Here is a 24005-nt window from a genome sequence, read left to right on the forward strand (position 1 = left end):
AAAGCTGTAAGAGACACAACAGGCAATACAGTGAGTGGGTCTTTTATGAAATCTGAGTTGAATAAATCAAATGTAAAACAACATCTTTGAGAAAACTGAAAAAAAATGGATATAACAGATTTAAATGATATAAAGTTATTATGTGTGTTAGGTATAATATTTGCTGGTTACATTTTGAAAGGTTCCTATCAGTTAAAGATGCACACTAAAGTATCTACAGGTGAGATAAAATGGTGTCAGCCATTTACTTTGTATAAGGTAAAGAAGTTGGATAAAACAAAGTTGGCAAAATGTTTATAATCATCAAAATTCTGGGAAAAGAAACAACTGTGGAAAACTGGGTGCCTCAATTACACTGTTGGAACTGCCTGACTAGCATGTTTAAAACCTTTAATATTGGGAGAACCAGTAGGGCCTATTGCTTATATGAAATATTTTTACTTCTAGCAAGAATCTGTGCTGAATAGAATCAGCCAACCTGCAGAGTTGAAAAGTTTATATTTGTCCTGGCCTTTATTCTGAAAGAAGACAACATGTCAGTTCCTAAGGATAGTCTGAACTCTAAAACTTGTCCTTATCAGAAAATATGAACAAAGGAAGAATTTGATACATTGGAAAAGCACTGTCCCAGGATAAGGTTAAATGATTTGGCAACCAGAAAAGCATACCATCTAATCACTGTCAGTTACCTCTGAGGAACCTAAGCTTTCTGCTACTTCAGGCTGCTGCAAAGCAAATGAAGCAGCTTCCTCACCATGCCAGATATTCAGGTTGCTGACCTCAACACAAAAAAGCTAAAGGTTAAAAACCAAAACCACATTGCCACTCTTCCTATTAAGATAAACTGAAATTACAAAACAAGTATTGATGTGATATTATTTAAGATCTTCCAAAGAATTAAGTTATTTAGAATGTGACAGTGATACTATATAAAGAGCTCTTACAAGTCAATAAAAAAGATGAACATCCCAAAAGAAAAGTAGGCAAAGGACACAAAATCAATAGAAATATAAGTGGCCAATAATAAACATTTTATAAATGATTTTTTTCAACATTTAAAAAATCAACCTCAATGAAAATCAATGAATGCAAATTAAGACAAGGAAATACCATTTTGTCTATCAAGCTGGCAAATGTTTTCAATGATAAATAATATTGACTTTTTTCTAGGAAGCAGTTATAAAAATTGGTTCAACATTTCTAAAGGTCAATTTGACCAAATGTATCAAAATCATTACCTTTGAACCAAAACTTCCATTTTCTGAAATTAATCCAAAGTAAATAATCATGAAAATGCAAGAGGAGTTAAGTAGAAGAAAGTCCATTCCAGTATTGTTTATAATAGTAAAAATTAAAAATAACATAGATATTCAATAACAGGAACTGGTTAAATAAATTATGATGCATACATGAAATAGAACACTAGCCTGCATTAAAACTATCCAAATATTGAATGATTCAGAAACATGTCTATACTGTTAAACTGAAAAATAGGATTATTAAAAATAGTATGTATTATGTGTACATATGTAAATATATGCAAAATAGCTATCAAAAAATATTTACTTCCAAATGGGAACTCTCTTTAATGTGATTGTAATTATTTTACCTAGAGTGTTTACAGTGAACACGTAAGTATGAGAGCCGTGTTTTTAAGACTGGAGAGACAGAACTTTCCAAGCACTAGCTTCACTGCTGCAACTGTGCTCAATTGTTCTGTTACTCAATCTGGGTTTATTGTACCCTACTTCCTCACTGATGGAACATAGGAGGGAAGCCACAGCCTGCCATTTTACCTGCTGGCCCCACCAAGAGCCCTAGGGAAGAGACTTACTGGTAGTTGGCCACTAAGTGTGAAAAGCCTTTATCATCCAAGTTGCTATACTTAGCATTTCATTTTGCCTCTCAACTGTTGCAGCAGTATCAACCCCTCTATATTAACTCCCTGGCTGAGGCTAAAATTCAACCAAAATGGAGCCCCCATGTCCTTTTCTTCCCTGTCAATGGTTGTCTATCAGAAATATCCTGCCATGGAAACATTCATCCATCTAGCCTGACTTCCATTCCAATAAATGCTTAATCTACTGGTTACAATTTTTCCATAACCTTGGGCTCCTATTTCCAGGGCAAACCTATATTACCTCTTAGCTGTATCCATTTGGGGCTCTTAAACAGATAATGTCTTTTTTCTTCTCTGGTAAATTTGTTCAAAATGTTGGAACTCAATAAACAGTTTTTAAACACAGGAAATAATTGTTTTCTCATTGAAAGTTACTCTATTTCCAAATTAAGACATAGTTTTTAAGCCCTTATCCTTAAAATTAAAAAAAAAATTAAGGTCATAAAAATAAGTTAAGTTGGACATTGTACAAAGTAGTTTAAGGATGTTTAATCAATGCCTTCTGGGATCTTCACATTTCAGGCAAATCACTCCCATTTGTACAGTATGACTGTATAATTCTATACGTTCATTCAACAAGCATTTGTTGAATGCCTACTAATGGCCAGGAACACCCCTTCCACCCAAGTCCTACAGGTACAAATGTGAATAGGCACAGATACTATCTGAGGTGCCCACGGATTAGTCAGGAACATACTGACATGTAAGCAAGCAACGTAATCCAATGGATGAGTACAATAATGGAAGTGTGTACAAGGTGTTATGGGGACAACTAAATATTCACTTAATATTCACTAACAGAGAGTTTCTCAAGTGAGGTTTTACTTCAGGTATTAGCAGGTGATGCACAATTTAAAAAAAACAAAATGTTTCTTTAAGCCCTGAACAGATTAGGCTAAAGAGTTAAACGTGCTTCTATACTGTAAGACTTAATAGAGCTTTTTATATCTAATGTTCATTGTGAATTTCCAAGGATGTTTCTGAAGATAGTGTGCACAGCATTTCCCAAACTTATTTGACCACAGAAAGCTTTCTTCACAGATCATCTTGACCAAGAACTTTAGATTTTACAAAGTGCTTTTCTATGATATGCAATTTTATGTGCCCAAGACTACGAACATCTTATGAGGAAGAACTGGAACTACTTTTCAGGTCAGGGAATTGGAATGTATCTTATTCATCTTGTATCTCCAGAGTCCAGCACAGTGTTCAACACATAAAAGATGCTCAATAAAAGGCTGAAAAATTCACAACTGAGTGCATATTGTCATTTGCACCACCACAACCTGGGGGAATAGTTCAAACATGGATTATCCTCATTTCACAGAATAAAGAATGAAGGTCAGGGACATTAAGTGACCCAGCTGAGATCTTAGAATGAGCTAGTGATACAATGAAGATTGGAAACAGGATCCCCTCCCAGGTCCAGTACTCCTCTTCTATTTGTATGACTATACAACCCTCACATTTCCTAGCTAGTCATAATTTCAGATATTCTGTTCTACATTTAAATCAGGCCAGGTAACATTCCAGTTTTTCATTTGGAAAAGAGTTGCAGGTAGAGAGACTATTTACGTTTTACAGACATAAAAAAGATGACTACCTAATAAATAAAGGAACCTGAAACACAATCATGATATAAGTGAAATTCACATAACATTGAGTATAAGTGATTAAACATTAACGTCCTTGAGCTACAATTAGCTTATTTTGGAAGACAGGGGTGTTTACAATGATGGGAAGATCTGATTTCTGTTAAGATTTTATGCAAGAAGAGCCACAGCCTGGCAAAGAAGCTGGAAGGTTTCTTCCACATAAACAACACTCAGAAAGAGAAGGTGCCCATGAGAGCTTGATGCAGGTCCCTCCGAAATACCACAAATACAAGCACTATCCAGATATTTCTCAGCTAACAAGCCTGGTGACACCCTAAGACTGCATGTGAGGAAAGCATAAAAACAAAGAAGAGACCAGAACAGAGTCATGAATGTACTGAAGCAAGAAAGCACCTGAGCAGTACCAGTTTCAAAGGATTATGACAGGAGGAGCCTCCTAGAAGATACTCCATATCAGACCAGCACTAGGGTTATTTGCTTAGCTACACATGTTGAGGGTTATCACTGGTCGCTTAGTGAGAAGAACAGTGGTGGACATCAGAACATTCTCTTTTCTGTAGTCAGAGTCTCACTGAGTTAGAACCCTACCTCTGCTGTGATACTTGGGCCAAGTGACTTTCATCTATTACATGGGAATAATGATTTTAGCTTCCTCACAGGATTATTGTGGTATACATGAGATAAAAGCACAAACATTTACCAGAAGGCCTAGAACACAATGGATGCTCAATATTTTTACCATAGCAAAGTGTTATTTTGATAAGTAAATAATTCTAGTATCTTAAAACATAAGACACATTCAGCCATGCAATCATTCTCACTACTGAAGGTAACTTGGTCATTCTTAATAAATGCATTCATATCCTCCATAAAGCTCCTAGTTCCAGGACCTTTCCGGGAATTGATAAAGAAATTAAAGTAAGTTGACACTGTCTAAATGGTAGAGTCATCACTGGGTACCCACAGTGGGTAGAAACATGGAAGTAACCTCCTTACAGAATGCTATCTCAACAAGTCAGCTCTGTTTGGGAATTCCAAGTAATAAGCACTGGTCCAAACAACCAAGCCCTCAAATAGATCAGGGACAGCATATTTATTCAACTATGAGCTTTAGCAAAAGGCCTCTCTCTGGTAATTCTTCTCAGCAAAGATCATCTTGCTCTTCAAACACAACCACAATACATGGAATTGTGGCATTTCTAGGGCTAGGATCACTACTCAGGTTTCTTGAGCCACAAGGTTTTGTCTTACTTACACAGTGTTTCTTTATTTTAGTTTCCTTATCTAAATAGAAATCCCTGATAAAATAATGTTTTTAAAATAATGAAGGTAACAGGTTGATGAGCACAGCCTTGATCAGCCAGCATATAATTCCAGCTGGGTCTCTTACATCTAAGCCATGTATTGACTAATAAGCACCCTCTCCTGTCACATGCAATGGCTTGCATGCATCACAGAGTTATTTGCAAGTTAATATATATTAAAATCACATATGCCCACACACATTACTTCTGTGCATCAGGGGACCTCAAGAGATAATACATCCATCTTCATTTGTGACAGTGTATGCACCCATAGTTCATAAATGGTGATAAATGAATTGTCATGCCATCCCAATGGCATAATACACTTATCCCCTATTCTTTCCATATTAATACATGTTCATTTCGGCACCAGTCAAACCTTTAAAATGAGGGATCTAACATTTGCCTCCTATTGGTAACCACAGAAGAATGCTAATTTCACCTCTCAACACCCAGTATAATTTGTTTGGTATGCAAATTGTCAGAAGAATAGAGGAACCAAAAAGTAATAATAATTTCAACTAATTATGCCTTTCGGATATGCCCAGACAAATCTAGATGAAAAATACTTACATGGTTTATATTTCAGTAAGTCCAAGAAAAGGTAGGCATCAGCATCTACCCCGTTCTAACACAGGCACCAACACAACAGGGAAGGGAATCGAGGCAGGCGGAACTGTTCAGGCTGATGAATGTGCCTGTGAACTGTTTTCTTGTTGTTGTTGTTGTTGTTGTTGTTATTGTTTTTGTTTTTGTTTTGAGACAGAGTTTCGTTCCTGTTGCCCAGGCTGGAGTGCAATGACATGATCTCGGCTCACTGCAACCTCTGCCTCCTGGGTTCAAGCGACTCTCCTGCCTCAGCCTCCCAAGTAGCTGGGATTACAGGTACCCACCACCACGCCCAGCTAATTTTTGTATTTTTAGTAGAGATGGGGTTTTGCCATGTTGGCCAGGCTGTTCTTGAACTCCTGACCTCAGGTGATCCACCCCCGACTCAGCCTCCCAGTGAACTGTTTTTAAAACAGCCTAATTGGTGTGTTTATAACTTTAGCATCTGCCTCGTACTAAGTGGTTACTCACTAAAAATTGTCATCCTTACCTTATTTTTTACAGCCAACTCTCTATTTTGGGGGAGCTAATGGTGGTTTGGAGCTTAACCCTGTCCAGAGCCTTTGAAGAGTGTGTAATACCTTTCGGCCTTTATTTTTTGAGATGGAGTTTCGCTCTTGTTGCCCAGGCTGGAGTGCAATGGCGCAATCTCAGCTCACTGCAACCTCCGCCTCCCGGGTTCAAGCCATTCTCCTGCCTCAGCACCCCCCCAAGTAGCTGGGATTACAGGCATGCGCCACCATGCCCTGTTAATTTTGTATTTTTAGTAGAGACAGGGCTTCGCCATGTAGGCCAGGCTGGTCTCAAACTCCTGACCTCAAGTGATCTGCTGGCCTCCACCTCCCAAAGTGCTGGGATTGCAGGCGTGAGCCATGCCATGCCCGGCCCTTTCAGCCACTTCACACTTTTGGCACCTGCACCCAGTGAGGGCTGGCAAAGGAGATAAAACCTGGGGTCACTGAACCACAAGGCTGAAAGGGAACGTAGGCATCATGGGCTCCATGCTGCCTGCCCACAGTCTCCTCCACTTCTCTTTCCACTCTCTCTACCTCCCTCCCTCATGTCCCAGCCTCACCCTCCCTTCTATCCCTCAAAGCTTTCAGTCTGTTTAGCTGGTAAAATAATATTTAGGACTAAAGATAAAAAACAAATGGCTAAAATGAGGAGTTGCATTAAGAGTGAATCTTGTAAACTAATTCTCATGAAGAAAGACGACCCAGCACTAATTAGTTGTTTCCAAAATTTTCTGATTATGCATCCTATGGGCAAAAAATAAATAAATAAATAAATAAAAATTAAAGCACACACTATATATATAAATACATTTCATATATATAGGACTGTCCTAAAACATGGTGTACATTTAAACAGATACCAAAAGGAGATAAAAGTGGGAATAGAGCCTGTAATCCCAGCACTTTGGGAAGCCAAGGTGGGTGGATCACAAGGTCAGGAGATTGAGACCATCCTGGCTAACACGGTGAAACCCCATCTGTACTAAAAATACAAAAAATTAGCCAGGCGTGGTGGCGCGTGCCTGTAGTCCCCAGCTACTCGGGAGGCTAAGGCAGGAAAATCGTTTGAACCCAGGAAGCGGAAGTTCCAGTGAACGGAGATCGCACCACTGCACTCCAGCCTGGGCGACAAAGTGAGATTCCATCTCAAAAAAAAAAAAAAAAGTAGAAATATAATTTTTTTTTTTTTCACAAGCACCCAGCTTGGAGAACACAGACCCTTATGAGCCACTCACTTTCATGAGTGTCTCCCAGATCCGGGGTGGTTCAGTTTGCCACTTCAGGCGACATCCTTGTGACGGTGTCTTGTGAAGGAGACCTTTGGACACACTCCTCCTCAGTCAGAGTGCTACAGACCCTGCAACGCATCTTTTCGTAATCCTTTGTTTACCAGGGGGTTTGTATTTCAAAGCAATATTCTGTTTTTGGTGAGCATAGAAGCAACACTTAGGAAACATAAGTCAAACCTTCTTAAACTACATTCGCATTAAAAAACGAATGCTTTCTCTCAATCACCTCTCTATGTGGGACTAACAGGTGGCCCTGGGAAGCAGCCAGGACCAAATAGAGGCTTCCATCAAAACCAAACAAAGAACAGGTGAGGCTTCTCAAAGGGGTGGTCTCCAGGGTTGCTGAATGCACAACTCTCCGAGAAAAGAACGCTGGAGGAAAACACTGAACTGACAAAGTCGGTGATTTATAATCTCTCATTCCCATAAAATGACTCTCGTTATTCTTGGGAGCTTTGACTCTGAAGCGAGCTGTAATGGGCCACTGGGCTAAAAATGAAGTGCAGATTTATTTCTATAATCACCACCAGTCAAACCCTTCCTGGGAAATCACTAACTTGGCTTTTAAAGTGCTGGGATACCTTTAGAATGCTCGAGATTTGTCTTTGGGATTGAGTGCTTGTGTTGTTCTGGGAAATTCTAACTGAGTTGTAGATGCCTCCATCAGTGGACTGGGGAGTTTTGGAAAGACAACAGAGAAATAGGGCTTCACTTCCCTTTCACACTCAGTTCTGAGAAAATTCCTATGCCGAAGAGATGGTAAGTAAACAGCAACTACAGATACATCAAATACTGGGCTGAGACTCCCTGATTCAGCTGCTATCCAGAAGGCCAAATAAGTTCAACCTCAAAGTAAATTTAAATTCTGAAATTGAATTTGATTCATGACAGTTTCCTACATTCACAGCTCTTGGCCATCAACAAGCTGAAGGTGGGGTGCTTCCCTTGCTGTGCAAAGAATCGTTGGACCTAGAAAATATTCTGATATACTCGTATAGCAATAAATCTCAAGAGTTAAGGTACAAGATACTTACAAAAAAAGTAAAACAACTAAATAAATAAGAACCACAGGATCCTTAGTGTAATTCGAGCTCACAGCACATTATATAACACTGCCCTTACTCCAGCACACAGGTGATCAAGCAGCCACTGGCATTCTCACTAATGCCTCTTGGCAGATGTCTTAACTCATAATAAGTTCATTTATTGCCTGCATGCATGCAGTGTCCTTTCCCTGACTTTTGCTTCATCTTTAATGAACCTTCCCAACTTTCGACTTCCTATGATAGTGAAGGAAACTCCAGGCAGTCTCCAGAACTGCAAACTACAAGTCTCTACTGTGGACCTACCATTATATTCAGAGAGGAATTCAAAAATCAAAGAAATTGAGAACTGGGAAGAATATGGGGGCGCACTTACACCACTTTTTGACAACAACTTTGAAGCCCGGTAGGAAAAAGTCAGTTGCCCAAGGTCACCCAAGCAATCAGTGGCAGTGTTGGGAGTAAAATCTGGTTCTTCCAGCTCTGCCATAACTCCTTAAAACATACTAGAGGATGAAAGACCCTGAGGAATGAGAGAAAAAAGACATGTCTTTGCTTTGAATGGGTCAAAGGTCTGAGCAGGTCAGAAACTGTTCCCAACATCTAGAGCTTTAGCCCATAACAAGGCAAGACTGCCAGGATTTGCTCTAACATGGCCTCTTCTCTAACTGGCCAATTAATTTTTTAAATGATTTATGATGATTCTCAAAGAAAATGCTTTTCCTGCAAGAGGAATTAATATGCTGAACTTAAAATATTTGCACTAATTACTAAAGGTCAAAATGGGATTGTGCAGAAACATTAATCAGGGGGCCCAAGGGAATAGGAATACATTGGACAAATAGTGTAAAGCTCTAATCAAAATATTGAGAAAGGTGCACTGTGTTGCTTATGCAATTGCAAACTGGAGCAAGGACATTCTCTCTTAAATCTAGACCATGGAACCAATGATGACTAGCAAATACCCATATTTCAGTGGCTCCTAAGGCCCTTAAGAGAAACTCCAAAGTCAGTTATTAATGTAGTAAAGCTCTCCCTCCTCATCAATTTCTACCATTGTTTTCTTTCTATCCATCCACCCTGACCTACTTGCAGTCCCTCAAACCTGCCACTCCTCTAGAGCTACCCACTTACTGTTTCTCCTGCTTAGAATACTTCTCCCCTGACTATCCCAGCCACTCCCTTTCAGATGGATGAATCCTATTCATCCTTTAGGTCTCCTTAAATGCACATCCTCTATGTAGTGAGGTCACATTGCTCACCCCAATTCGTCATACTTCACTGTATTCACATACTTTTTTTGGATGACTTTGAAATTTCTTCCAATAGTGGGTTAGAGAATATTTCCCCAGACTTTACATTTCAGTTCAGCCCCATGACTTTCTTTAGCCAATAGACTGAGGCAGAAGTAATAATGTCCCAGTTCTGAGCCTAAGTCTTAAAAGGTGTCATGTATTTCCGCTTGCCTTCTTTGATTCTGCCATAGCCGTGAGAACATACCTGGGCTAACCTGCTGATCCCAGGAGGAATATAAAATCATCTGGAGTAGAACCATCCAGGCAAGCCTCATCAGCCAAGCCTAGACCAGATCAGCTATTCCACAGATGACCATGGACACATAAGTGAGTCCAGAGAAGATCTGCAAAGTTCCTTGGCCTCGGCCACCCAACGCGCAGATACCTGAGAAATTACAAATGATCGCTGTTTCAAGCCTTTAAATCTGGGGCTGACTTATTACACAGCAAGAATACTTTTTCCCATCATAGAAGTCATTACACCTTATTAAAATCCTTGGATTAATTTCCTTTCTCTTGAGGATTGCATATTCCAATACAATTGAAACTGTGCCTACCTGGCTCCCCATATTATTTCATGTTTTAGCACAGTCTATTGGTACACAGTGGAAACCCATTAAATAAGTGGTTGTTGAATGAATACCTTATCTTTGTGGAACATTTTCTTTAGAGTCTCTCTCTAGCCCTGATAGCAAACTGCCCACCTACACTTTTCAAAGCCCTCCCACACTCGGTACTGCATTTTAACCTGACAACAATCCGCAAACTAGATTATGCTTATTTGATCACATGCTAGACAAAATGCTTGTGAATACAAGGTGCTTTTTTGCTCATCTCTTATTGTTTAATCTCATTGTGGTTTTATAGTCAGTACTAAACAGATGGATGAGCATTTACAAATAAAGCTTATTCTTACATTTGGCATCAGATTCTCTGTTCCTCCAAATCTCTCCAACCTGTATAAATTACATTCAAAGTCAGTCTTTGAATACATGCAAACCTGTTAGGAATTAAGATCCCGTTCTGCTGTAAATGATTATTGGAAACCTGAATACAGGAGTGAAAATTGCACTTACATAGTCATCAAAGAGCCCATGTCATGCACCTGTTTCTTCATGGTGCTTTGGAAAAGGGGGAGATACAGGGAATTTAACAATCCCTTGTGCCTTTATATCACATTCCAACTCTTCACTTGCACTGAACATTCATAATTCTAAGAGTTTAGCATTGTCAAGGACTCAGCTACCATGAACTAAGAGAAAATGGAGATTCGATTCATTTACTTTTTTTTTTTTTACTCTTTATTATTGTGGCAACAATGTGAGTGTACATAAAGCCACTGGACTGTACATTCATTTGACCCACCTTGCTGCTGTAGAATCACCAAATCCTTCACCTCTATGCCACTTAAGGTAAGAGATTTTCTCACCTTCACCTCTATGCCATTTAAGGTAAGAGATTATGTTTGAGAGGAACAGTGCCTGTCTCCCTGGTGGACAGCCACACTTTCTCTTCTTCCATAATCTCTGCTCTACAGTCTGCCCAACACAGGAGAGGGGAGTGAACAAAAAATAGCCTTTGTGCTAGAACATTCCAATCAACCATGAAGAATAAAATCCTCTGGATACAGCCACCAGGACCAAATGTGTGCTGAAGAGAAAAATCATGACCAGATTATTCCATCAGCCGGCTCTCTTCTTAAGAGATCAACACATCCTTAGCACTTGTTGAAAGAGGCCTAATTCCTGAAAATTATTGTTTCAAGGCTTAGAATCTTACCAAAAAAATAAATAAATAACTTCTTAGAATATGCATGTGGGGCTAAAGAGGAAAGAAACACTCCACCTCCTGGAGAAATGTAGGCCCCTCTAGAAATGCCTGGTCTGGCTCTGCTAGCAAGTGGCCATTGAGATCATAGAAAACTTCATGAACCGGGAACAAATTTGCCCCACATGCTCAGTGCTCACCAACAGGGAGGGGGGTACTTCCACATTTGGGGTGCTGCAGAGTCACCTTTGGCATCTCAGAATGAGTTTTAGAGATCATTCAGATTCTATTGCATTAGACCCGACATCTATATTTTAAACAAGCCCCCTGGTAGTTCAGATGGAGGTGATCTGTGGACACTTTAGAAACATCTCTATCCCTGTCTTTGAAGCAAAACAAACTAGATGCAAAAGGAAACATCCCCTCCGTGAGGCTCCCCATGAGACTTACGTGGAACCCGGAAATAATAACGACATGTATGTCCTAGTACGAGCGTGAGGATTAGACTAGATAACACACGCAACAACTCAGAAATTTGCCTGGCCCATTGAAGGCATTCAATAAACGTCGGCTATTATTTTTATGCAACCTTTTATGAATGGTTGATTCCTGAGGCACAAACAAGCCACTAACTTCTTCCAACCCTTCACGTGAGAAGGTGAAAACCTTGACTTCAATTGAGGTCTGTTTTTCTTGGTAGATTAAATGCCTTTCCTCCCTCCTTTATCTTGTGAACTCCTTGTGGATCTTGTCTTTTCAAGATTCTTTTCCAAACAATGCCTCTTCCAAGGAGTGTCCTCACCTTCCACAGGGCCAGCTCCTACTCTCTCAAAGGTGACCTGCGGACTCACACATACCTCCTTTTTAGGGCCTGTTGCGTGGCGCTAGAACACTTTGCAGACTTGTCTTGCCACTTGATTGTGACTGGCTCAGAGTAGAGTTCATTATTTCTCTAAATAAATGCTTCTGGTTATCTACTTGTACCTCCCAGTCGCCCAGTACAGCACCTGGGACCCACAGGTCTTTAGAAAATGTTTGGGGAACAGTGAAGGAAGAGAAAAGGAAATAGACTAAAAGATTGGATGTGACGATGGCTCTAGAAATGCCAAAGTCTGTGTCCAGAACCTAAAGTAGAGCATAAACCAACGCAGGGTCTCAGCATCCAGGTGATGAGGCTGGTTAAGAGCAGGGCTCCAGAGCCAGCCTACCTGAGCTTGGATCTAGACCCTCCCCCTTACCAGCTGGGTGACTTTGGACACTTAGTCACATCTCTGATCCTCAATTTCCTCATTTGTAAAATGGGATAAAAACCACTGATACCCTCACATGAGGCTTATGTGAGGGATGTATGTGAGGGTTAAACAAAATAAATAATAGGAATTATGTACACACAGGTAAGTGTTCAATAAATGTTAACGACTGTTGTTGTTACTAATGATGTAAATTGCAGGCTATGGAATCAGACAGACTTGAATTTAAATCCAAGTTCTACCACTTACTAGTTTGTGTGACCTTGGGAAAGTTTGTTACATTACATTTTGTAAACATCAGCTTCCTCATCTATAATGTGACAATAATACCTGTATCAAGAAAAGAATACACTTTAAAAAATGGTTAGCAGCCTGACGCCTGACACCCACCAAGTGCTCCACGAAGAGTCATTATCATCAAGGCAGTCACTACAAAAAGGGCAAACTGAGGCAGGGACTGAGAATGGAATCCAGATAGAACGTAGACCAGTGTCATGAGATCCAGCCAAAGAAATAGTGTCCTGGGTCTACTGAAAGTGGCCTGATTGTCTTCTACTCCACTTAATGCTTGTGGACAAGTACGTGTAGGGATTGCCACCTCCCAGAGCAGGGCAGAATGCTTCGAGGACCTGATATCCTGCCCCCTACCCCAGATTGGGCATCCTCTGCACTCCCACAGCTGTGTTTCCTCCATGTTGTTCTCAACTTAAATGTATCTATCTGGGCGTCAGTGTCATGCCTCACATCCTTGGCTTCCACACTGCCAGGCGTATTTAAGGAACTCAATAATGTTCATGGACTTGGCCTGGACACTTGAACAGCACGGATAGAAGATGTGTTGACATAAAAGAGTCTCAATCCCAACACAGGTTCTTCAGCCATCAATTTAATGCTGATGTCTACATGAGCTTGTGTCATTTATTTTGCTTTAAGAATTTTGAAATTATCTCCCCCACAGTTACCAAGCAAATAGGTTTCAACTCCTCGACCTTAGACTGCATAAGATTTCTGAGGTTCACAAACCTAAGGGAAAAGTCAAATTTCCTTCTGTTACTTTCTCACCTCCACACCTTGCTCCCAAAACATGAAGTTTCTAAAAAGTCTTTCTGGTGGCAAATCAGCTGTTTAAAAGTAGCTATTTTTAATCAAGTTTTCAAATCAATCTTCCCCCAAGAAGATGGGGAGAAGAAAGCAAACACATTGTTTCACCATCATATATACATACACACACGAAGAAAACTTAGTTCCTGTTAGTGAAGTCTATCTCTGTGTGTTTGCGAAAACTCAATTTGCAGCCAGGTAAAGTGATATTTATTTGAAGGAGCTTATTGCTGAAAGTGAATCATAAATCTGCTGGCTGTTGAGACTTCAAGGCAGGAAGAACAGAGGCAATTATTAGTCTGAATGTTCCACTGACGATATGAAATCTTTGTCTTTCAAAGCATTTGTTTAAGTAAGAAAAAGTTTGCCCAGCCTGGAGAACATTCTATTGTGGGAAATGAAACTTCTGAAACCTCCAAAGCTTATTTATATATTTGCTAGGCTTCTCTCTGCCAACTTTCTCCTCTCCCAGAGCGTCCGTTAATGCTAAGAAAAGCCTCCGAAAAGCACACATTATAAGCAGGGAAAAATCTTAATGAATGTAATATATTTGGCAAATCTGTTTTATCTACTGAGGAGATTTCCTTCCTCTCTTCATCACTCTTCTCTTTTGTTTCTTCTTTTTCTAATGTTGTTCCCCTTGATTTGTCCTTCTTCCTGTGGAATTCATTTTTCTCTCCTCCCAAAAATAAAAAATAGAATCCCAAACAATATCTTGACATTCATTCTCTTGCCATTGTGTTCTGTTTCTTTCTACCTACTCAATTTTCTTCCTTGGGAGAAGAGGGAGACCTTAAGAGCACAGCGTTATCTTCCCCTCTCTAGCCCAACCAGAGGAGACATATCCAGGGCAAAGCCAGCTCCCAACTATGCACAGGTAAGCTGTACACTTCATAGGTGGTCCTTGGCCAAGGAACACGGCAAGCTCACCTCCCGTGCCACTCAGCATGCCCCTCCCCTGAGCTGGTGTGTACTCAATAAGTACTAAGCCATCTTAGGGCCAGGCGCAGTGGCTTATGCCTGTAATCCCAGCAGTCTGGGAGGCCGAGGTGGGCAGATCACTTCAGGCCAGGAGTTCAAGACCAGCCTGGCCAACATGGAAAAACCCTATCTCTACTAAAAATACAAAAATTAGCCGGACATGGTAGCACATGCCTGTAATTCCAGCCACTCAGGATGCTGAGACACAAGAATCGCTTGAACCCGGGAGGCAGAGGTTGCAGTGAGCCGAGATCACACCACTGCACTCCAGCCTGGGTGACAGAGTGAGAATCCGTCTCAAAAAAAAAAGTTACTAAACCATCTTAATATAGGCCTGAACACCCCAGCATCAGCTGTCAGCCATAGAAAGCAAGTGTTTACTCATATAAGGCATTCCAAATCCAAAGTCAAAAGATTGGGAGTTATCTGGACAATTTCTCTCTGACACTAATAAGCTTAAGTGACAGCAGAATGTGTTTGTATATCTTTGTACACAATTTGATTCTCCTTTCTATTGAAGCTGTGCAACCTAAGAATACAGCTGTGACCTGAGATTCTCTTAACACCTTGCTAATCAGAGCATAGTACCCAGGCCAGCAGCAGCAACATCACCTGGGGAGCCCTAGCCTCAGGCTTACTGAATCAGAAACTTTATTTTAACAAGATCTCCAGGTGGCTTGCTTGCACATCAGGGTCTGAGAAGCTCGGTTAACACCAAGCATAAAAGTGGCACCTGAAGATTGGGTTTGAGAAGTGAGGGGCTGCACCTGCTAAGCCTGCTGCTTCTGCTTTGTGAACCCTCTGCAGGGTGGTTGGTACCTCTTAGGTGTCACCATGCTCCCCATCCCCTTCCCTGACTCTAGTTGTTGTCACCTCTCCATCTGTTGGCTACACCAGACTACGAGGGCCTTGGTCTTGGTAACTGCAGGTGACACTTGTGCATGGACCAGCCATGCTCTTTCCTTCCTCCCGGGTCTGCCTGTACCTGTGTGAGCTGTTATCACAGAGACTGATAACTTGACATTTACAGTTTCTTTCCCAGAGAGGAACACAAGGCATTTCATGAAAGCTGCACATAATCCTTCTCAATCCTCTGTAGAATGGGGAGGGAAAGTGCATTTTAAATTCCATTTTGGTTATCCCACCTCAATGCTATTCTCTCCCCTTCTAGAATAAAAGAAAATAACTAAAGAGGCATTGCCCCCGGAGAAGTGTGTGTGTGTGTGTGTGTGTGTGCGCGCGCACGCAATAATTCTGAGTTTCAGGGAAGGCTTCTAGGTTGAAGTAACTTCTGAAACAACTCCAGATTCTTCACGGGATTTCTTCTGACTCTCAGATGACAGGCACTTATTTAGGTACTCCTCTTCCCCACACCTCAAGCCCTGGCTGCCCCCAGGAGCCCATATTCCCACGGGCACAAAGACTGGAGACAGTAACAAACTGGTCCCTTGAGCTTTGCCTCAGCTTCACCCTAAAACACAAACCCAAGCCACATCTTTAGCCTTTCTGCCAACAATTTCCCCACTCAGGTGTTCTAAGCACTTCTCCGAAGGCATTCTCATGCATTTTAGTTTTTTTTTTCTCTCTCTCATCATCCCAAGCAGCCTCCCTTATTAGGTGATTATCTTGGAATTACAACCTCTTTATTTCTTTTCTTTTAGGCCCATGAGGACATCGCAGGGCAGGGACTGACTGGTTCAAACAGTGAACTTCTCCCAGACAGCAAGGAGTCCAATCAGTTCACTGTGGTTTTCCCCATGAGTAAACACAGTCCCTGGAGGCCACAGCTCCTCTTCTGGACACCCAGCACCTTGGCCAGCCCAGTGAGGAAAGCAAGGTCTGGAAGCCTCCCAAGGGGTCACATCTCCTGTTGGGTCACTAAGTATTCACACCTCCTCCTAGCGACACCTATAAGTGCTGTCAGAGTGTGTACTCCCATACAGGCCTAAGATTTTTAATGCCTCCAAAAACAAAAATAAAGAGAGACACTCTTCTACCTCAACATGGCCACAAACAGAGTTCCACGTTAGCCTCCTAGAAGGGCAGGAATAAGGGAGGTGAAAATGGAATAGGTAAGGAGTAGGACTAGACAACTCAATGTCACACAGAGGTACTCACCATTTGTAGTTCATTGAATGAAGCATCTGGGTCTCCAAAGTCCTCTGGCATAGCCTCTTTAAGAACACAACAGTGACTTCCTGAACTCAGCACTGAGCCATCTAATATTCGCAGAGCTCTTCCTGCTTCTTTCTGAAGCCCCCATCCTATCACCAGATGATAGAAGCGCCTTCTCTCCCTGCCACCAAAATGAAAGTTGCCTCTCTGAAATAAAATCTTTCACCTGAGATTCCATTTAATTTAAATCCCGTTAATTCAGCTGATACAGAGATGTGTTACCAACAAGAAGGAATGCCTTTGTTTGACTGAGCCCCAGCTGGGAGGCATAACTTCGACTCTGGCCTTGTGGGCGATTTTTCTGTGAGCCTCGGGGGCTTGAAGAAAGAAATTCCAATTTGAATATCTTAAAATTCTTGGAAGGATCTGGCTAGCAATAGGGAGTGCCTTGCTTCCCACAGATTAACTCAAATGGACAATAAGATCAGTCCAAATGGTTCCTATGCATATTTCTGGAATAGTTCAAAATGGAATGTCCTTTTCCACAATGCATGTTTTAACACATTCTTTAAACCTACTAAAGAACAAAACCTAAGAATGTACTTCATTTTAGTCTTAATTCATTCCATAGTTAGAAGCTATAAGATTGGATGGAACACGATCTTAGATGATTATTATTTCAGTTATGTGCAAGAAATATTTGCTGTTTCCACTAAGTGCTTGGAGGCATCATGTAGGACACCAAAGTGTGAAACTCAGTCTGCTACATGTGGTTGTAACCCACATAAAGCCAGGCTGGTCTTTTCTCACCTAGAAGTCAGCCTCAAAGAAATACAGTCAAAAATAGCCAAGAAGCAATTTAAATCTTTATTGAAATCTATTGAAATTTACCCAAAGAGATCGCACTCATAACACACAGCAAAATGTATTGAAACCATTCCTCCTGCCACTTTCTCTCTACATTAATATCTTATTTGTGCATGTGTGTGTGCATTCATTTGCCACTGCACCTGCCCCTAAAGCCTCTCCTCTCCCTCCTATGCTCCCCAAATCTCTCAAATTTAACTCACACAAGACTTTTTTCTCTGCCTCTCTTCCCTGTGTCTGTATCTGTTACTTTTCTCCTGTCCGTAGCTCTCTGATATTTTCCATGTAAACCTGGGTGGTCTCTCTCAACTTCTCCAAGTCTCTTCAACAGCCACAATCATATACAATTGACCCTGGAACCCACCTGGCAAGGCCCTCTCCCTAGGAGAGGTCAGAGGGAGGCAGACTGCTTCTCCTCTGCAAGCAGAGGAAGGGAAATACTGTGACTATTTGAATTACAGTCTTTCTCTGCCAGAAGGGAACTATTTAATAAAAATTAATTGAATACTTATTTTTAAATCCTACCCAATATGAACTTTATCATGAAAATGGACATGGGCCCTGTCATCAAAGAGCTTACTCTCTAAGTAGGAAGGCAATGACCCAATAATTGAATAATTACTATTATGATGAGTGCTGCGGCCACCAGCAGAGTATGACTCTAATCCAGATGTCCCCTTAAGATGTCAGTTAAAATGGTCAAACACCATTGTGTATCTAGTGGAAAGTCCAGAGCCCTCTTCAAGATCTCTGCAAAATTTCTGCAGAGAGGCAGATAGGGGAATGGGACATGCTTTCCTGCCTCTGCTGAATTCTCTCCCATTTCCTGCCTCTGCTGAATGCTTGTTTTGTGTTCCATGCCTTGAGGTCAATCTTTTATCTTCCTGTCTTCTCACTCAAGCAACCGGGGAACAAAGCTTGTGATGTGTAGCAAAACTTGCACATTTCTACAAAACTTTTCTAGGTCACTGCCAGAAAGTTACATTTCTGCATGATACAGCAAATACTTAAAACTACATATCGGTCATGTCTCATCTTGGAACTCATCATCACGTAGGGGATTTCTCACTGGTCTTTCTAGTCTAGCACTCAGTCCTTGACTTGCCGTTTCTCTGTCTTCTGTCTTTCACACACACACACACACACACACACACACACACACACACAGAGAGAGAGAGAGAGAGAGAGATTGTCCAAGTCATTGCACATTCCTCTCACCCTATTTTGCACAAAAATTTAGCACTCTACAACCCTTATGTCTAAACTCAGTTCCAAGCCTAACCTTGAATAGCCAACACTTTCAAGTAACCAGATGAGCAAAAGAGCTAGCTGTGTGTTCAAAAGCAAAAAGAATGGCAAACTTATAGGATCCACCCTCCTATATTAAGTGACTAAAATAATTATACTAACACTGAGAGAGATAAAAGCTATCCCTACCTGTCCAAATAAGAAGATTAGACCAAATACTTTCTAAGGCCCACTAGATGATATGTTCTAAAAGATCAGGGACAGTGTCTTGTTATCTGCTATACCCACTATCTAGCACAGTGCTATCTTTCTCAACAAACAAGTGCTTTTTGAATAGTATATTAACATCGTTTTCAGTGCTTACGTTCTGTGAGTTCTTTAATATTTGCAGTTCTTTTACATTGGTTAGGATTATGTCAGCTATGAGTAACTGATGCAACAACTCGAAATGGGTTAAATGATAAGGGAATTATTATCACACAAAACGCAAAGTCTAAACATTAAGTTGTTTTAGTGTTAATCAAATCAGCATTTGGTAATATTTTCAATACCCAGGTTCTTTTTGTCTTTCTTCTTCTTTTTTTTTTTTTTTTTTGAGATACAGTCTCCCTCTGTCACCCAGGCTGGAGTGTAGTGGCACAATCTCTGCTCACTGCAACCTCTGCCTCCTGGGTTCAAGCAATTCTCCTGCCTCAGCCTCCTGAGTATCTGGGATTATAGGCATGTGCCACCACACCCAGGTAATTTTTTGTATTTTTAGTAGAGACGGGGTTTCACCATGTTAGCCAGGATGGCCTGAGTCTCCTGACCTCATTATCTACCCACCTCGGCCTCCCAAAGTGCTGGGATTACAGGCGTGAGCCACTGCGCCCAGCCTGTCTTTCTAATCTACCATCCTCAGTGAGGTCCTCAAGAATATTCCCTCATGACTGCAAATAGTTTTAGCTCTTTCAAATGTCATACCCACACACAACAATGCCGGTTTCCAGTCCTTCATCATGAGCAAAGATAACTTTCTCAGAAGCCACTTTGTAGACTTTACCTCATCTTACATTTCACTGGCCAAAATTACATTACATGCTCAGTCCTAAATCAATCAATGGCAAGAGACAAAACCTAAGACTTATCAGGATTCAGCTCTTGGAGATAAAACTCCAAAGTCCTTGAGGAGCACAAAGCCCCTGAAGAATTTAGCCACTCTTTTCATGAACAAAACCTGGGTTCTGTTAGCAAAGATAAAGAAATTAGTATCTGCTAGGTAGTCAACAAACAGCATATGTCATAATTATGATCTCATCAAAAAAAGCCATTCCAAATGTGATAAGAATTGTTCTGAATACAGTACTGATTCCAAGTAAATGAGTGAGCCACTGAGATGCAGTATAGAGACTTCTGATTCCAAAATGGTGGTATACACACAAGCTGGCTTCCATCCCTATCCTCACACCCTACAGAAAAATAAAACCCAATATGCAGCACTGAGATTATCACCAGTGATATCCCAGAACTCAAACATAAGGATGAGTCCATTCCTGAGGACACAGAGAAGTTTAAAACAAAACTCTGAGCAGATAGAAAATCAGATTCTCATATCCTTCACTCCCCTCCCCAAATTTGCTCTACCCCAAACACATGGCAAATGTCCTTTGACTTATGGTTTCTACACTAGAAAAAGTAAGATAGAGGTAGACAACCAATTTCTCCACCATCTCAGGCTCTTTGGCAGGAGACCTGTCTATGCCTTAACCCACAGGAAGCAGTCTAACTACCTGAAGGGAGACATATCCCTGAGGACAGGCAACAAAAAAAGGGGGCAAAGTTGGACCACCATCTCTAGCCTTGAAAGCTCTGCTCTATAACTCAGCCAAAGGAGACACCAGAGGAGAGTGGCTGTTCAGCAGCACTATGCTGTAGGAAGTATGTTTCATAGGTCCCCTGAAAATGAACCCTTAGCCAGCCTTTCCATACTGTCAGGATAGGCTTTTTTGGGGACATTCCACATTCTGAACAGGCAGCACTCTAATTATTTGCTAGAGCCAAGACAAACCTGAGCTTTAGGCACCATCTAGTACCAAAAAGAAGACAGCGGCCTAACAGAAAAAACATATATAAGAAATCCAACAGGTAAATTACAAGGAATCTCTAAGCAACATAACCAATAAAAAACAAAACAAGCCAGACAGAGAAAACTATAATAAATAACTAATTCTTCAATACAAAGATATAGACATCCACACGAAACAACAGGAAACCATGACCTCACCAAATGGACAAAGCAAGGAACCAGTGACAGATCCTAACAAGATGGTGATATGTGAGCTCTCTGATCAAGAATTCAAAATAGCAGTTTTAAGGAAACTCAGTGATCTCCAAAATAATACAGAAAATCAATTCAGAAATGTATCAGAGAAATTTAACTAAGAGATTTAAATAATTTTTTAAATCAAACAGAAATTTTGGAACTGAGAAATACATTCACTGACTTGGAAAATTCACTGGAGGCTCTCAACAACAGAATGAATGAAGCAGAGGGAAGAATCAGTGAACTTGAAGACAGGCAATTTGAAACTATACTTTCAGAAGAGAAAAAAGAATGAAAAGGAAAAAAGATTGCCTACAAGATATAGAAAATAACCTCGAAAGATCAAATCTAAGAATTATTGGTGTTCAAGAGGGAATAGAACAAGACAAATGGTTAGAAAGATTATTTGAAGATGTAATAACATAAAACTTTTTTTTAAAGACAGAGTCTCATTCTGTCACACAGGCTGGAGTACAGTGGTGTGATCTTTGCTCACTGCAAGCTCCGCCTCCTGGGTTCACGCCATTCTCCTGCCTCAAACTCCCAAGTAACTGAGACTACAGGCACCTGCCACCATGCCCAGCTACTTTTTTGTATTTTTAGTGGAGATGGGGTTTCACCGTGTTATCCAGAATAGTCTTGATCTCCTGACCTCATGATCCGCCCACCTTGGCCTCCCAAAGTGCTGGGATTACAGGCATGAGCCACTGCACCCAGCCAATAACAGAAAACTTTCTAAACTTTGAGAAAGATGTAAGTATCCAGGTTCAAGAAGTTCAGAGATCTCCAGATTCAACCCAAATAAGACTACTCCAAAGCATGTAATAATCAAACTCTCAAATGTTGAGAACAAAGAGAGGATACTAAAAGCAGCAAGAAAAGGGAGCAAATAACACATAAAGGCACTCCAATTTGTCTGGCAACTGACTTCTCAATGGAAACCATACACACCAGGAGGGAGTGGAACAACATTTTCAAAATACTGAAAGAAAAAACCACCAACAAAGAATACTTTATTCAATGAAGCTATCCTTCAAGTATGAAGGATAGTCCTTCCCAGACAAACAAAAGCTAAGAAATTCACCACCAGACCTGTCTTACAAGAAATGCTAAGAGCAATTCTTCAATCTGAAAGAAAAATCCACTAATGTACAAAACAATTTGAAGTTATAAAACCCACAGGTAAAATTCAGAACAGAGAAAACCCCAGAATACTCCAATACTATAATAGTGGTGTGCGATCCACTTATAACTCTAGTATAAAACTGAAAAGACAAATTTATCAGAAACAATAATGGCTGTAACAACCTGTCAAGGGCTAAGCAATATAATAATATGTAAATTGACACAACCAAAACTCAAAATGTGAAAAGGTGTTAGAGTTCAGTGGTTTTTGGGTTTCTTTTTTTTACTTTTTTCTTTGTTTGTTTTTATTCTCTTTTTATGATCTAAAATAAATTATTATCTCTTTAAAGTAACTTCTTGTGTCTCTAAGATCTTTTTGTAAGCCTCACAGTAACCACAATGAAAAAACCTATAATAAATACACTAAAAATAAGAATAACAAAGTAAAACATATTACCAGAGAAAATCACTTAACCACAAAGTATGACAGTAAGAAAGGAAGAGAGAAGACCTATAAAACAAACAGAAAACAAGCAATAAAATGGCAGTAGTAAGTCCTTACTTGTTAATAATAACACTGAATTTAAACGTACTAAATTCTCCAATTTAAAGATATGGAGTGGCTGAATGGATAAAGAAATAAGATCCAACTATATGCTGCCTACAAGAAAGCCACCTCACCCATAAAGACACACACAGACTGAAAATGAAAGGATAGAAAAAATATTCCATTCAAGTAGAAACTAAAAAAAAAAAAAAGGTCAGAGTAGCTACAGTTCTATCTGATGAAAAGGACTATAAGTCAAAGGCTGTAAAAAGAGACAAAGAAAGTCACTATTTAATAATGAAGGGGTCAGTACAGCAAAAGGATATAACAGTTATAAATATGCACCAAACACTAGATCTCCCAAATATATAAAGCAAACATTAATGGATCTAAAGGGAGGTACAGCCTGCAATAAAATAATAGTAGGGGACTTCAACACCCCACTCTCAATAATGGACAGATCATCTAGACAGAAAATCAACAAACATTAAAGTTAAACTACACACCAGATCAAATAGGCCTAACATTTATAGAACATTTTACCCAATTGCTACAAAATACACATTATTTTCATCAGTACATGGAACATTCTCCATAATAGACTATACTTTAGGCCACAAAACAAGCTTCAACAATTTCAAAAGAGTGAAAACCATACAAAGTACCTTTTCTGACCACAATGGAATAAAATTAGCAATGATAACAAGAGGAACCTCAGAAACTACACAAACACATGGAAATTAAACAACATGTTCCTGAATGACCAATTGGTCAATTAAGAAATTAAGAAGAAAACGTTAAAATTTCTTGAAACAAATGAAAATGTAAATATGCCATACCAAAATCTATGGGATACAGAAAAAGAAGTACTAAGGGAGAAGTTTATAGCAATGAACACCTATATAAAAAAAGTTGAAAGACTTCAAATTTAAAAACCTAATAATATACCTCAAGGAACTATAAAAACAAAAACAAACCAAACTCAAAATTACCAGAAGGAAATAAATAATAAAGATCAGAGCAGAAATAAATAAAATTGAGACTAAAAAATGCAGATCGAAAACATAAAAAGTTGGTTTTTTGAAAAGATAAAATTGGCAAATCATTAGCTAGACTAAGAAAAAAGGGGAA

General features: G+C 40.1%; 1 protein-coding gene and 1 long non-coding RNA gene across 2 annotated transcripts in view; one reads left to right on the plus strand and one right to left on the minus strand.

Moving 5' to 3' along the window:
• SLC25A3 (solute carrier family 25 member 3) overlaps positions 1 to 24005 on the plus strand; it is a 772593-nt gene that overhangs the window by 410856 nt on the left and 337732 nt on the right. The gene's annotated exons all lie outside the window — the stretch shown is intronic.
• The window catches only part of LOC126931294 (uncharacterized), a 207739-nt gene that overhangs the window by 167062 nt on the left and 16672 nt on the right, over positions 1 to 24005 (minus strand). Inside the window, exon 3 of the long non-coding RNA XR_007717821.1 lies at positions 16789 to 16966. This is a non-coding gene — a long non-coding RNA (uncharacterized LOC126931294). The remainder of the gene's footprint in view (positions 1 to 16788; positions 16967 to 24005) is intronic.

Source organism: Macaca thibetana, chromosome 11 (genome assembly GCF_024542745.1).
Source record: "Macaca thibetana thibetana isolate TM-01 chromosome 11, ASM2454274v1, whole genome shotgun sequence".
Lineage (NCBI taxonomy): Eukaryota > Metazoa > Chordata > Mammalia > Primates > Cercopithecidae > Macaca > Macaca thibetana.